At 35.0% G+C, this 16,224-nt stretch overlaps 1 pseudogene; it reads right to left on the minus strand.

The window, feature by feature from the left end:
• Positions 1-6,800: 6,800 nt before the first annotated feature.
• LOC113603174 (uncharacterized) lies at positions 6,801-6,899 on the minus strand (annotated as a pseudogene).
• Between the last annotated feature and the right edge of the window lie 9,325 nt (positions 6,900-16,224).

The following is a 16,224-nucleotide window of genomic DNA, read 5'->3' on the forward strand; positions in this document are numbered from 1 at the left end:
ATTGCTTTGGGTAGTATAGACATTTTAACAATGCCTGTTCTTCTAATCCGTGATGTTTTTCCATTTTTTCAGGTCATCTATAGAGTATAGATCTTGTACTTCCTTGGTTAGATTTATTTTGAAGTATTTTATGGGTTTTGGTGCAATTGTAAATGGTAAAAATCCTTGATTTTTCTTTCTGCTGCTTCATTGTTGGTGTATATAAATTCAACAAAATTCCACCTCACTCCCTGACCAGGGTTTTTTCCTCTCCACACCCGCGATCCATTTCTCTCCCAAACCACATCTCTGCATGTCCTGATCTCTATAATGCACTTTCTTCTCTCCCTGTAGTTATCCATTTTGTTCGGTCAGTCCTCAGATCGATTTCTTGGGTATTCAAAATGAGTTGATATTTATCTAGCTGTGTTTGAGGTATGAGGAAAGCCTAGGGTCCTCCTACTACTCTATCTTAGCTCCTACTCCCAACATATTTTTCAAATGAGCAAATAACCTATTAAATGTACTGATGACTCCTGTGATTCCATGCTGCATAAATATAATTTTTCAATTGTTTTTCAAGAAGATTTATCTACAACTAATTAAAATAATATGTAATATTATACACATCTGTGACAAGAGAAGTCAACAACAACTGGCTTCTCTCTTAAGTCAACAAAATAACGTGGGAGAAAAGACAATTTGCATTCCTATATCAAATTCAGTATGTTGATAACAATTAGTTATTAATAATTATATGTTATATCATTGATATGTATTTAAGTTAATAATTGTTGTAATAATTAATTATTATTTGTTATCTGTCAGATTTAGATCAGGATGTTAATTACTGTTTAAAAGCAGTTTAATATTTATTTTTTTAAATTCATAAGAATATTCTGACAAATACTTCATTGGTTACTAGCATAATATCAATATCATTCTAAATTATGACAAGTGGGCATTGACTTAAAATAAGATTTAATAAGTTAAATATAAAATTAAATAAAATTAAAATTAAAACTCACATTATCTTTGTGTTGACACATAAATATATTACATAGAAACTATTATATATATTTTGATTTTTATATTACCTCCATGCTACAAATGAGCACTTTCAAGACATGACTAAAATAGGTCAAAATATGATGATTTGGTGGTATTTGAAGCAATAGGCCAATGCATGGGTATTAGAAAACAAAATGAAACAATATGAAGCAACTTAAAATATATCTTACCTTAAAAGATTTTTCAATTAGTAGATCAACATTTGAAGAATATTTTTTAGAAGGCTTCTAACTAGTAACATGCAGATTAATTTCAATGAACCAAATTGTCCCAGACGCTTGAGTAAATAGAAACAGGAAAAGATAAAATGTCAGTGTAGTCTGAAGATTTTCCCCCCTAAATCTTCAGCATTTTATTGAATTAAAACAACTGGAAAAGGTATTTGGGAATTCGATGGCAGAGATTTGATAAATAGTTTATCAATAATTTGCAGCAGATAAAACCACATAAGCATCTGTTCGGGAAAGAGATAACTAAATTGAACATGTGCTTTGGAAATGGTTGAGTTGGTTTAAGCCTTAAAGCAAGAGAAGAAAATCAAAGCCATTTCTGCTACCAAATTACATTATCTGGTCTAGAAATACTGAAATGTCTTTTAATATTTTGAAATGAATATTTTGAAGAAGATGCAGTTATATCATTTTCAGTTAGCATACAATTGGATTGAAAATACTGCCTTCCCTCCAGGCAATACGACTCTGCTTTTCTTCTGGTATATGCGTACTACTTCCATTAAAAAGGAGAATTCCTAATTTGCGAGTAGATTGCTGAAGCTTGAATACATATTAGTTCCTTTAAAAGTTTAGGGGGCGCCTGGGTGGCGCAGTCGTTAAGCGTCCGACTTCAGCCAGGTCACGATCTCGCGGTCCGTGAGTTCGAGCCCCGCGTCAGGCTCTGGGCTGATGGCTCAGAGCCTGGAGCCTGTTTCCGATTCTGTGTCTCCCTCTCTCTCTGCCCCTTCCCCGTTCATGCTCTGTCTCTCTCTGTCCCAAAAATAAATATTTGAAAAAAAAAAATTAAAAGTTTAGGAAATCTCTTTACCAAGAACCATACTTTTGTCAAAAAAAACGCCAAATCTTAAAGTTACAATATAAGCAAGCACAGAACCTGGCAACACATCTAGATTTGCTGTTTTGGTCAAGAAGTTGCATACAAAATTGTGACTAATTTCTACGTTGGCAAGTGCTGCTGTACTTATTTTGGTCTTATTCCAGCAACATTGTCTAATATGACAAAAATCTTTGTCATGATCAGAATTACTGCCTTCACTCATTCTCTTTTTTAAAAAGTTTAAGTTAATGTGATCAGAGTAAAACATGAAGTTTTCTACAGTTCAGAGAATTTTCTGGATTTGCATAGAATTAGCCTTGAAGCGTTTGATAGAATTTTTATTAGGAAATACCACTTTTTTTCCAATACAAAAAGAAATCCTTAAAGAATAAACTTGACAGAAATAAGTTCACCTATGGCTTTGCTTCCTGGTTAGATATTAGAGGTCACGCAACTAAGGACAGCTTTTTATTTAAGGCTGCGTGATTACAAACTGACATGCTGCTAGGCATATACAGTTGACTTTAGAACAATGCAAAGGTTGGGGGCACCGACCTCCATGCACTCAAAAATCCATGTGTAACTTTTGACTTCCTCAAAAGTTAACTACAGATAGCCTATTATTGACTAGAAGTTTGATCAATAATATAAACAGTTGATTAAAACATATTTTATATGTTGCATATATTATATACTGTGTTCTTAAATAATACCGAGCTTCTAATTTTTTTCAGTACTTCTAAGCTAGGCAGTTTGTTTGAGAGTTTTTTCAAATTGTTGCAAATCTTCCAAAATTTCCCCATTCTATCCTTTGAAAAAAATCCACATAGAACTGAACTTGCTCAATTCAAACCCATGTTGTTCAAGGGTCAACTATAATTTGTCAACATGCCCATCTGAAAATGGTGATCGAAGGCAGAAGAAAGATATCCTGAAGCCTTGTCAAATTTACTGCAAGCAGACATCTATGGACACCTAGAATCAATACGTAAGTTTTGATAAGAATGTTTGTTAATATAGTCATTGTCTGACCTTATCTGTGCTTTTGCTTTCTGTGGTTTCAGTTACCCACAGTCAACCATAGTGTGGAAGCAGATGATGCCCCTTCTGATGTTTCTCCTTCGTAAGGGCATTAGCACATCACAATGTGTACATTATTTACCTCACTTCTTCTCATCATGTGGGCATTTTGTCCTTTCAGGTTATCACAAGAAGGATGAATACAGTGCAATAAGGTATTTTAAGGTATTTTAAGACAGAGATCACATGTTCATAACTTTTATTACAGTGTGTTGTTGTAATTGCCCTAGTTTTTATTGTTATTATTGTTAATCTCTTGCTTAACTTATTAAATTTATCATAGATATGTGTGGATGGAAATAAAAGCATAGCATATATAGGGCTTCATATTACCTCCACTTTTAGATGTCCACTAGGCATCTTGGAATCCATCCCATGCAGGTAAGGGATGTACTACTGTACTACTTAAAGTGGAATGTGGATTGTAACTCCCTTACTAAAGGGAAAACAGTAGCAGAATTTACTAACGTTGACTTCATTAATTTTTGAAAAAAAGGAAATTATAAAATACTACTTGAATGAAAAGAGTTTGGGATAATTTTGTACCTCTTAAATCAAGAATTTTTTTTTCTGTAGCAGAGACTGCTAGTTTTTCCTCGATACCAATCAATTTTATCCTCAATTCTTACATTGCCTATAGTATTGGAGGCAGAAGTATACACCCTTCCTTCCTAATAAAAAGAGTCATTTTCCCATACTCCATCTTAGATAAGAGGTGAGTGGCCAAAGACATGTAAGCAGCTATCAAACTTTTCCTCTTTCCTTTTCATTTTTCTTCTTGCTAGAAATATGTACCTCATGGCTGGTGTTCTTGTAGTCCTATCACCATGAACTTGATATTAAGCATAATGGAGATTAAAGACAGGAATGCATGTGATATTGAGGACATAAATGGGCACAAAGCAAATCTCTATTTTGTTTAAAACTATGCGTGTTCCAGTTTTCTGTAACTATACTTAAACAATGTTGGTATTTCTAGTCATGAAAATTTTGAATTCATTTGATAAAACACACTCGTCTAAATTGGCGTTTTGGCATGGCTGCAACCAAATTGATTGGTAAAAATTGAATAGGTGTCAAGAATTATACAGCCATTGCCATTACATATTATCCTTCATCATTTTGGTGCAAATGCTATGAAATAGTTATAAAATTGAAATTCACTTCATATTAGAATCAAAGTGTATTTTGTGTGTATGTGGGGGGGGGGGGCATTTATAATATTTTCCTCACTTTTTCCCTGATACTGATTCCTCATTTTTGTACTGAAACATAAAATTGAGAGAGATAAGTTTATTTGTAGACAGTGGTCAGTTTCCCTTAGAAGCAGATATTTTGGTGTGGAGTGGATTGAGAAGTATTCTTAGCATCAGCACTTGTGAAACAGAAGGGAAGGAAATAGGATTGGTCAGATGGAGAAGTTCAGCTGTGAAGCCAACCTCATTTTAGCTTCAGTTGACCGCACACGAACTCCACTGGGGACATGGAATTCCAGAGTGGTCTCTGGTTGAGGCAAGTGGGCCAGGTCTCATTACACTGGCACTGGCCAGCCTTTGGATGTGGGCCACCCAAGGAAATAGGTTTAGTTTGTGGGAGGCAGTTGTCAGTTGAGTAGGAGTTAAGAGTACCAGGCAGTCTGATGGCAGCATCCCCTGCTGGGTGTACAACTCCTTTATTTCTGGAATGGTAATCTGAGTCGTTTATCACTTAGTCACAGAATATATGGTGATTTTGTCACAGAACTAATTTACAATGCAAAAAAGTGATATGCATGTGCATTGCTCTGAAAGGAAATAAAACTGATCAGCTTCTCAATTTTTTAAACTTCTGCCTTAGATAAAATGTTTTTAAAGTGCTTATTTAAAGAAAAAAAACATTGCTTATTTAAAAGTATAGTGTGCAGATTAGGGGGAAAATACACTTAAACAGTATTGAATTTTAGGCAAACTTGCCTTAGGTGAGTGTATCTTGAGGTGAAGTGACTTGAGGTTTGCTGATAAGGTGAAGGGCAATATTTTTGCTGATTCCAAATTCCCATGTAAGTGCAACTAATTGTTATTTTTGTCCCTAAAAAGATGAGCACCTAGAACAATTAATTATTGCTTTTGATGAATCTCTGTTATGAAAATGCGCTATCCTAAATCAAAATGAACACAAAAATGACTGAAAAATAATAAAGCCATAGCACAGTGTGTCTTGAGCAAGACATTTATATTTTTATTTCCTCCATTTCTTATTCTGCAAAAATTGTTTCTTCATGAAAGTGATTTAGTTAGTGTTGTAAAAACAATCCAGAACCTAAAAATGAACACTGAACAAATACAAAGTACTATTCTGGTTTTTTTATATCCTGGTAATTAACTACCCTTTTCTCTCAATTCTATAATCTAAGAAGAAAAAAGTAAGTAGCAATCAATATTCCTTCTACTGCTTTACAAATAAATAAGCATTTTAATTTTTTCCAGTTGGTGGATTGGCGAACGCGTTATTTAACGACTAATAGATCCATGAAACATCTTATTATGATTGCTGATAAAATGACTATAATTTGAGTCTTGAGAATGTGTGGATAGATAGTGGTTGCTGTCTACTTAAATTGATATAACACTGAGTCATACTGAAAGAGACAAACAATTAAAAGGAAAGAAGTAGAAAAAATATTTTCCCCATTTTAGTTTGAAATTCCTGTGACAAATGTCACTGTACCTTCTAAATCTAAATGTGTTACAAGGGCACATTTGATGTTGATAACCGCCTACGTATCCTCTCTAACCAGTCATGTTTGGCAGTTTTTCTTCATTTAGAGTTCAGTTCAAAGGCTTGACATCAAATTTCTGCAACAAATTCAGAGCTACTCATTTTCCTAATCCATTCCTTTCTAGTTTTGATTCTAGTTTCAGTAGTTAAAAAAATGAAGACACTAACCATCAAAGAGATTGAAAAAAGACCAGAGTTATTTTTCACTAGTTAATCATCTCAGCAAAATTTCACTAGCAGTGCCTTACTATTTTCATATATGAAATATTCCTTAAGTATATCCTAAAGTTGGTGGAAAGGAAGTAATATTAAAGTGATCCATGCTCCAATTTTGACTTTATCACTTAGAACTAGGTGAACAACCATGATTTAGGTAACTCCTGTGAACTTCATTTTACCCATTTTTCCAGTCAAGAGTGATGATACCCACCCAGAGAAGTGTTGGAAAGAGCGACTGGAATAGAGCATAGAAAACTTTCAGCACTGTGCATGACAAATGATAAACACTTGAAAATATTTCCATTTTCTCTCATTTTTCACTTCTATTTATTCTTGCTCTGTTTTTTTTTTAATGTTTTAAACTTATTATACAATTTTCATATGTTTGGCCCCTTGTCTGCCTTTCTTAGAAAAAAAAATTTTTTGATGTTTTTATATATTGTTGACAGAGAGAAAGACACAGCATGTGCGGGGGAGGGCAGAGAGGGAGACACAGACTCCGCAGCAGGCAGCAGGCTCCAGGTTCTGAGCCACCAACCCAGAGCCCGACGCGGGCCCGAACTCACAGACCACGAGATCGTGACCTGAGCTGAAGTTGGACGCTTAACTGACTGAGCCACCCAGGCGCCCCTATTTACCTATTTTTTAATATGGAACACTTCGTGGATTCACATGTCATCCTTGCACAGGCCATACTAATCTTCTCTGTATCTTCTTAGCGTATGTGCTGCCGAAGCAAGCACTAGACCAAAGATTTAATCAGTAGCCTGTGTGCTGGCCTGGGAGGTGCCTTGAGAGCTGCCAACAATAACTGCTTGGGGAAAATGGCGCTTGGCTGCGCAGTGTAGTCTGTGACATCCGTAGATTGCACAAGAGGTCCCTGTGGGATTGGATAGACCTCTGGGTGGGAACAAACAGAAGCAACACAAAGTACAAAGGCTGAAAAGCCAAGAAGTCTAAACTCAGATTTGGAAATTCAGAATCTTTACGAAGGGTACATTATTAAAGTGGAAGGGCATAACATATTTAATATACATATGTTATATACATGTATATAACTTCATAGATATCTCATAAAGATTTTATAAACACAAGATGTATTGGTTTCCATTTATACTGTAGCCCTAAACCCCCCTAAATGTTAGGAGTAGGTTGGTTATCAAATTCTATCAGAACATATAAAGAAGAAGTAAAGAAAGATTATTACATAAGTAGACTGAGCCATATTTTAAATCTCCATTCTGAATTTGCTTTACTTCTCACCTATACAGCTTAAATAAAGAGAATCACTTGAGACAAATTGGAGTAGACGAATTGTATGATGTTATTAGAGTTTCGTTTTCTTTTAATTAGTCATTTTAAACAATTTTGCATAGATAGAACTGACAATGTGGAACTTATAGGTAAAACCGGAGGTAAAAAATTCACAATAGAAATTTAAAACTTTATCTCAGTTGATGATGCTACCCAGAGAAACATATCAATTTTTACATGTAAACCCAAATATGTAATATTTAGCTATGGATTCACCAATACAACTTAACCCTTACTGTTCCACCCAGTGAAATATAACTTTGCTTCATATATAGGTGTATGCATATGTAAAAATTAAGTAATCTATACACTTAAGATCTGTGCACTTTATAATGGGTGATGTCTCAGTAAATCTTTTAAAACAAAAAATTTGCTTTGATTATTCAAATTATTTGGGTACCACTATCTTCTTGTTAACTGCTTTTCCCTCTAGTGAGGAGTATCCATTTGCAAAATTACTAACCAAAAAATAATTCTTTAAAGTTTCAAAGTTATATGTTTCCCACAATGTATGAAAACTATGTCAATAAATAGATTTGATTTCATTTTTAACGTATGAGATCTCTATTAACAGCAACAACAAAAAATTAAAATGCTGTTAATGTTAGAGCAAATTTTAAACTTTTTAGTACTCCTTTAACTTAAGAATATCTGTGTATGTCTATTTTAATGGTCTTCTCTTTTCAAAACATCGTTAAAGTGATGTAAAATATATTCTTTTGAGGGAAAGAAATATACAGCAAAGGGGCTAATATTTTGGTAGGACTGCCATAAAAGAAAACAGCACAAAACAGAAAAACATAATCATTGAGTGAACCATCTGGTGATTGTAAATAAGAATTCAGAAGACATTCCATTCTTAAATGTCTTTTTCATCACTTCTAAACTATATTTCCCCACCATATAGTGCATGTAAGCGGCATAATTCGGTGAGTAAGGAGATTCTCTCTACCCCAGAGCCAGAGAATACATAGTGAGGTCCAAAACATTCTCTTTTTTCTTTCTTTTTTTTTTCTTTTTGTTTTTTTTGTTTTGTTTTGTTTTTTTAAGTAGGCTCCATGCCCAACATGGATCTTGAATGCATGTCGCTGAGACTGAGAGTTGCGTTCTCTACCAACTGAGCCAGCCAGGCGCCCCAAAACACCCTTTAAAACAGCAAGCACATAGGGCTGCCTGGGTGGTTCAGTGGGTTAAGCATCTGACTCCGGATTTCAACTGCCGCTATAATCTCACGTTTAATGAGTTTGAATCTCAAATGGGGCTCTTCACTGACACTGTGGAGCCTGCTTGGGCTTCTCTTTATCCCTCTCTCTTTGCCCTCCCCTGCTTGCGCTCTTTCTCAAAAAAAAAAAATAAATAGACATTTATAAAATATATTTTAGAAAACAGCAAAAATAAGATAAGGCGAAAAACAAAAGACTAGAAAACATGGGAGGGAGAAAGAGTCTACAGTTGGGGAGCTTGTTTTGTTATGACCCTTCTGGAAAAAAATAGAATGTTATATCTCATTCAGACTATGAGTCTGTACCTTTGTCTATTCTATCATTTTATTGATCCATTTGTCAAAAGAAGGGAAGTATAATACTTCTTATACCATGGACATATTTTGACAAGACTGAAATTTAGCGTCATTGATTTTACACAGTTGGTGGTCACCTCATTCACCTGCAGTCACATGTAGCCCTTGGCTTCTCCTCTTTTGCCTGCTATTAGTTTTTATTTGTCTGTATGACTTAGAGTTTGTATCAGTCATGAAAAAGACAAAAGAACATTATTTGTAGTCATTTTGAATATAGATATTAATGTATATAAAAGATAAAAGGTAAAAAGAGATGAAATATTTTAGTTTGATTGCTCTGGGTGCTTTTTGAGAGCTTATAATTTTGAACAGTAAATTCTTTTTTTTTTATTTTTTAATGTTTATTTTTGAAAGAGAGGGAGAGGGTGCATGTGAAAGCGGGGGAGGGGCAGAGAGAGAGGGAAACACAGAATCCAAAGTAGACTCCAGGCTCTGACCTGTCATCACAGAGCCCGACACAGGGTGCAAACCCAGCAACCGTGAGATCATGACCTGAGCTGAAGTCAGGTGCTTAACTGACTGAACCACCCAGGTGCCCCTTGAAGAGTAAATGCTATTGAAGTAGAACGAAATCCACAATAAAATGACATGTGATAAGCTGAACTATAGACTTTTTTGAATCTTGGTATTAAGAAAACTAATTGAATCACAACTTTAAACATACAGTTTACCATTTTATTTCCATTATGCATTTGGTACGTGAAAGCATGAATTATGAAGATATAGTGGGGTATTTAATTTTTTAACAAGATTATTGACTGTTTAGGATATATTTTAAAATGGTTAGTGTTTATATCAACTTCTCTCTTTTTTCTTTTTCTCTACAAGAATTTCATTGAAAACCTATGCTGTTGATGAGCATTCAAGTAAATTGATGTTTAAAAGATAATCATCTTAGTTTACTCATTCATACATTTCAACAGAGTAAGAATATTTTTATTGAAGTCCATAAATCTGAAATAATGTCTTTCACATATGCATATTATAAGTCAAATTAATTTCTGATTGTCTGGATGAATATTTTGCCTAGATTCTTCTAGTACTTTCCCTTGAAAATTACTAGCCAATGTATTATTTATCAACTCAGGAAGTGGTATTAACATAAATGCATCTCATTTTATTTCCCTGATAATTTGGTGTAAGTAGGGTTATACACAGGCGCACATGCACAAAAAGACATATTATGTAAAGATATTTGATTTAAAAATATTATTAGATAGAATATTTTATTGAAATAGCATTCACATCACCATTGGAACAAAAATCTGATGCCTTTATAAATGCTTTTTAAACTTAATTTGCTGGTGCTGGGAGAACTGGACAGCAACATACAGAAGGTTGAAACTAGACCACTTTCTCACACCATTCACAAAAATAAACTCAAAATGGGTAAAGGACTTGAATGAGAGACAGGAAAACATCAAAACTCTAGAGGAGAAAGCAGGAAAAGACCTCTCTGACCTCAGCCGTAGCAATTTCTTACTTGACACATCCCCAAAGGCAAGGGAATTAAAAGCAATGAACTACTGGGACCTCATGAAGATTAAAAGCTTCTGCACAGCAAAGGAACAACCAACAAAACTAAAAGGCAACCAACAGAATGGGAAAAGATATTTGCAAATGACATATCAGACAAAGGGCTAGTATCCAAAATCTATAAAGAGCTCACCAAACTCCACACCCAAAAAACAAATAATCCAGTGAAGAAATGGGCAGAAAACATGAATAGACACTTCTCTAAAGAAGACATCTGGATGGCCAACAGGCACATGAAAAGATGCTCAAAGTTGCTCCTCACCAGGGAAATACAAATCAAAACCACACTCAGATATCACCTCAGGCCAGTCAGAGTGGCCAAAATGAACAAATCAGGAGACTATAGATGCTGGCGAGGATGTGGAGAAACGGGAACCCTCTTGCACTGTTGGTGGGAATGCAAACTGGTGCAGCCACTCTGGAAAAAAGTTTGGAGGTTCCTCAAAAAATTAAAAATAGACCTACCCTATGACCCAGCAATAGCACTGCTAGGAATTTACCCAAGGGATACAGCAGTACTGATGCATAGGGGCACTTGTACCCCAATGTTTATAGCAGCACCCTTAACAATAGCCAAATTATAGAAAGAGCCTAAATGTCCGTCAACTGATGAATGGATAAAGAAATTGTGGTTTATATACATAATGGAGTACTACGTGGCAATGAGAAAGAATGAAATATGGCCCTTTGTAGCAACATGGGTGGAACTGGAGAGTGTGATGCTAAGTGAAATAAGCCATACAGAGAAAGACAGATACCATATGTTTTCACTCTTCGGTGGATCCTGAGAAACTTAACAGAAACCCATGGGGGATGGGAAGGAAAAAAAAAAGAGGTTAGAGTGGGAGAGAGCCAAAGCATAAGAGACTCTTAAAAACTGAGAACAAACTGAGGGTTGATGGGGGGGTGAGATGGAGGGGAGGGTGGGTGATGGGTATTTAGGTGGGCACCTTTTGGGATGAGCACTGGGTGTTGTATGGAAACCAATTTGAGAATAAATTAAAAAAAAAGAAATATATTTTTAAGTGTGAGAGAGAAAAAGCAAAAAATAAAATAAAATAAACTCAATTTGTTTTCCATATACAAAACACACATACACACACACATACACACATACACACCAAACTTTGCCAAGATAAGCAATGAAAAACTAGGCAATATTAAGCTGGCTTTAGAATATAACCATAGGATAGCTCAGAGGTAATGAGACCACAGTCCATTTTTACAATGATATTAACTAACTTTTATTTATTTATTTTATTAAATTTTTTTTAATGTTTATTTATTTTTGAGACAGAGAGAGACAGAGCATGAACGGGGGAGGGTCAGAGAGAGAGGGAGACACAGAATCCGAAGCAGGCTGTAGGCTCTGAGCTGTCAGCACAGAGCCCGATGTGGGGCTCGAACCCACGGACCGTGAGATCATGACCTGAGCCGAAGTCGGATGCTTAACCGACTGAGCCACCAAGGCGCCGCAATATTAATTATCTTTTGAAAGTAGATCGTTATATCCTAAATTATAAGAAAGGCGATGTTAAAATTTTAAATTACCTTACTTTTTTCTAAATGACATGGTTTAGAAATTCACCTCTAAGAATGAAATTAAAGTAAATGTATTGCTATTTTCTTATGTAATTCTTCTGTATGTTTTCTGGAGAAAAAAATCAAACATCTTTAGCCATTTCGTTTTTATATTAGAGCACACCAACATGAAATATGTAGCCACATTTAAAAATAGATGCACTTGCTCTCAAGCATGCTTTCCATTCCTTCTATCATGCTTTTGGGGGTCCTTAAAACCTAGTTTTATGTCCTTCTTCTTTATCTTGCACTCTAAACACTCATTCAAACAACTTTCTACACTTATTTGCAAATCACTCACAATCTAGAGTCCCCATTGATTTGAATACTTATATTCACCTCTCAAACTCACATACCTAAGACCAAGCCATAGATCCCTCATCCATCTCTAACTGCATAAGGTGTACAACCCCCTAACACACACACACACACACACACACACACACACACACACACACAGAACAAACTCTTTTCATGTTTCTTTATTTTTAAGTTTATTTTATTATTAATTTTTGAGAGGGAAAGAGAGCACAAGGCAGGGAGGGGCAAAGACAGAGAGGGAGACACAGAATCCAAAGCAGGATCCAGGCTCTGAGCTGTCAGGTCAGAGCCCAACGTGGGGCTTGAATTCACGAACTGTGAGATCACGACCTGAGCCAAAGTCTGACACTCAACTGACTGAGGCACCCAGCCGCCCCTCTTTTCATGTTTCAATTTTATTTAAAGACAGCATCTTCCATTCAGTCAGTCATGCAGTGAAACACACAGTCATCTTAGATAGCTCTCTCAGCCCCAAATAACAAAACCATCACTAAGTTTTATTTGTCTTACCTTTTTTTTCTCTCTCTCTTGAAACCATTTGTTTCTCTCAGTTCTTGTTTTCATAAAACATGTCTCAGGAAATATCATCTTTTACCTAGATTCTAAGAATAGTAAATCCCCTTTTCCCATCCCTCTGGCTTTCTTCTAAACCTTCACACGTCTTTCAGAAATAGTTTTTTTCTTTCAAAATCAAATCTGATCATGTTATTCCGTTAATTGAAATCCATCAGCAGCTTCCCATGGCCAAGAAAATTAAAACCAAAATTGATGTGACCCCTAAGTTCTTTGTCTACCCCAACATCCTCATCAACCGTCGCTCCTTTCCTGTCTGCACACTGACCTTTTGTCTCTTTTCCTTGCCACGTATGTTTTAATGTTTGCACACATCTGTCTGGGATGGTCTTTTCTTCCAGTCACCCACTAGATATAAGCAAAAATGTAACTTTTTTCAAGGAAAGTATTCTAGACTTCTTCACTTAAAGTCTGTCCCTGGATTTATTGACTTCCATAGAATCATGTCTCTGCCACTTATTAGCATTTGTTATAGTTGCTTTTCTACGTGTTTATGAATAATTAATTAATCTTTATTCTCCATCATGTTATAAATACTGTGAGGATTAGACTGTGTTTATTTTTATTCACCAGCTTAAACTTGATTACAGTAGCAATCAGGATGTTGTCTGGCACATAGTGCAGGCCTCTATAAGTAGTTTCTGACTAATAGAATCAATGCATAGATTGTTAAATAAATCACATGACATGTAATCTCAACAAACTAGAAACAAATAGTTTGTGTTAGTTATAATTACTAAGATGACAAGAGCACATTTCTAATAAACAGTCAATAATTGTCTCTCATAAAACAGATACTACAGTGGGATATGTACCGTAGTATATTCAGAGTTGGAAAAAATAGTGTCATTATTATTTTTATATTTTTTAGAAATAACTCTTGAACAGTAATGGATGAATGCAAAACTGTCACATTCTTTTTTCTTGTATATTAATCTGCTATGGTAAAGTAAAAACAATCAACCTAGCAACTCTTTATATGTCTTTCAGAGATGATTTGCTTGCTCTTTGCAAATGCTAATTTTGTCAAATTGATTTACATTAAGTTTTGTATTTTCAAAATTATCTATAGCACGCCATATCGCATTAGATTGTTATGAGAACTACATGAGATACATACAAAAATGTTTAACATAGAAAACATTTAAGTTCATAATTATTAGTTTAATGAGATGGATGCTTAAGTATATTATGGCAATGTAACACAAAAGTGTTACACATACTGGAAACTCAATATATATATATATATATAAATTTAATTAGTATCTTCTAGGCTCATATATTTTACACAAGCTATCTTGTATCTGAGTAGGGTTTTCACAATAGGAATAGGAAAAATAGGAATATTATTATATGGTATGTTGAAAAGATGCTCAACTTCTTTGTGTTCCATATGCTTCCCATATACTTCCTTTCTAGTTCCAAATAACTCTATTGTGTCCAGTCTTACAAAAAATATTTTATTCTCAATATATCTCTAGACAATGAAAATATGTTTCCTGGCTGTCTGGTTAAATAATAGAACTCTTCAGTCAATGTCTTTGATAAGTTGGTTTCACTAAGCATTTCTTCAGTTTAGCATTTTTATGAAAAAAATAACTATTTCTTTTAACAACTACTGTTATTAAGGTATTAGAATTTGTCCTATAAATTTCAAATGTAGTATGGAAAGAAAATAAATTAGCAACAAGAGGCAAATTTTTAGGTCCAGAAGATGTGTATCACAAGGAAGGCTTTGTGAAACACTGGACAATTTTTCTTAGAGCAAGTCTAAAATTCAACTTCAGTTTTGTTATCTGTCTTCATTGTAATAACCACAGATGTACTTCTGGATCTCTTAAAGTGCTCATGAAAAAAAAAAAAAGGAAATAGGATGATTTTTATATAAATTATCTTAGTTCTTAAGCAATAGGACCAGTCTTTAAGTCTGTTTCTCAATATCTTCAAGATTTTAAGTAATATTATACAGCTTAATCCAATTTTTATTGACGTTGTCATTATACCAGGTTTTTCAGAAAATTGTGCTTTTTTTTCTGCACTCTGGTAGGAAACAATAAACTAGATTGTCAGTCTTAATTTGTCAAGTTACAGGGCAGATGAATTAGTTTCTGTCTGCCAAAATATGATCATTTAAAATGTGAAAGAAAAACTCAAAACCTCAAAACAAAACTTCTATTATGTGTATCAAATTATTTGAAACCTTAAAAATAATTTGGTACACATTATAGAAGACTAAAATTCTTAAAACTTCAGACTATGAATTATTGAAATTAAAGGTTGTCTTTCTTTCCCATTCCTAGTCCCCATTCCTCATCAGATATTACTACTTTTCTGTCAGATTCATGTTATTTTACAAATCAGGGGGACCTGGTTGGCTCAGGTGGTTGAGTGTCCAACTTTGGCCCTGGGCATGATCTCCCAGTTCGTGGGTTCGATCCTTACACAGGGCTCCCTGCTGTCAGCCTATCAGTGCAGAGCCTGTTTCAGATCCTCTGTCCCCCTCTCTCTGCCCCTCCCCCACGTGTGCTCTCCCCAAAATAAATAAATATTAAAAATAATAAAATAAAAATCATAAGTTGTTTTTATTTGGCAAAAGAGTAGAAGACAAAGGCAGACTACTTTTTTTTTCCTTTGGTGGGAGCTGGCAGAGTTTTGTTTATGACAGTGTGAAATACTGCTTCATAGAGGAAAGCTTTAAATGTGATTTTTGGTGGGAGAGCTCAGGGTTTGCGGCTGGACTTTTACTTGCGAGAAACAGAAAATGACTCTGGCTAACACAAGTAGAAAAGGAAACCATTGGAGTATAGCTGGGGCTCATAGAATTATTCAAATGACCAGAAAATTGGCACATGGAAAAGCCAGGGGGTGAAGCAATGACAAGCACAACCAAAGCCACCACAATGAAGTAGTGTCAGAAGACTTGTGCTGCTTGCACATCTGCCCTGAACACCCAGGACCACCACCCACATAGCCAGGCACTGGATCATCATCTGACGCTTGACATGAATGTGATGTCACTACTGAATCCAGAGAAGGTCCACTATATACTTGTACCGAGATTCTAAATCCCAGGCTGGAATATCTGCTAATGTTGAACATAGTGCAAATTCTCGCTAATCAGAATCAGGAAAAGGAAACCTACCTGGCTTTTATTATGTAATGCA

The sequence above is a fragment of the Acinonyx jubatus genome, chromosome B1, assembly GCF_027475565.1.
Source record: "Acinonyx jubatus isolate Ajub_Pintada_27869175 chromosome B1, VMU_Ajub_asm_v1.0, whole genome shotgun sequence".
Classification (NCBI taxonomy): Eukaryota; Metazoa; Chordata; class Mammalia; order Carnivora; family Felidae; genus Acinonyx; species Acinonyx jubatus.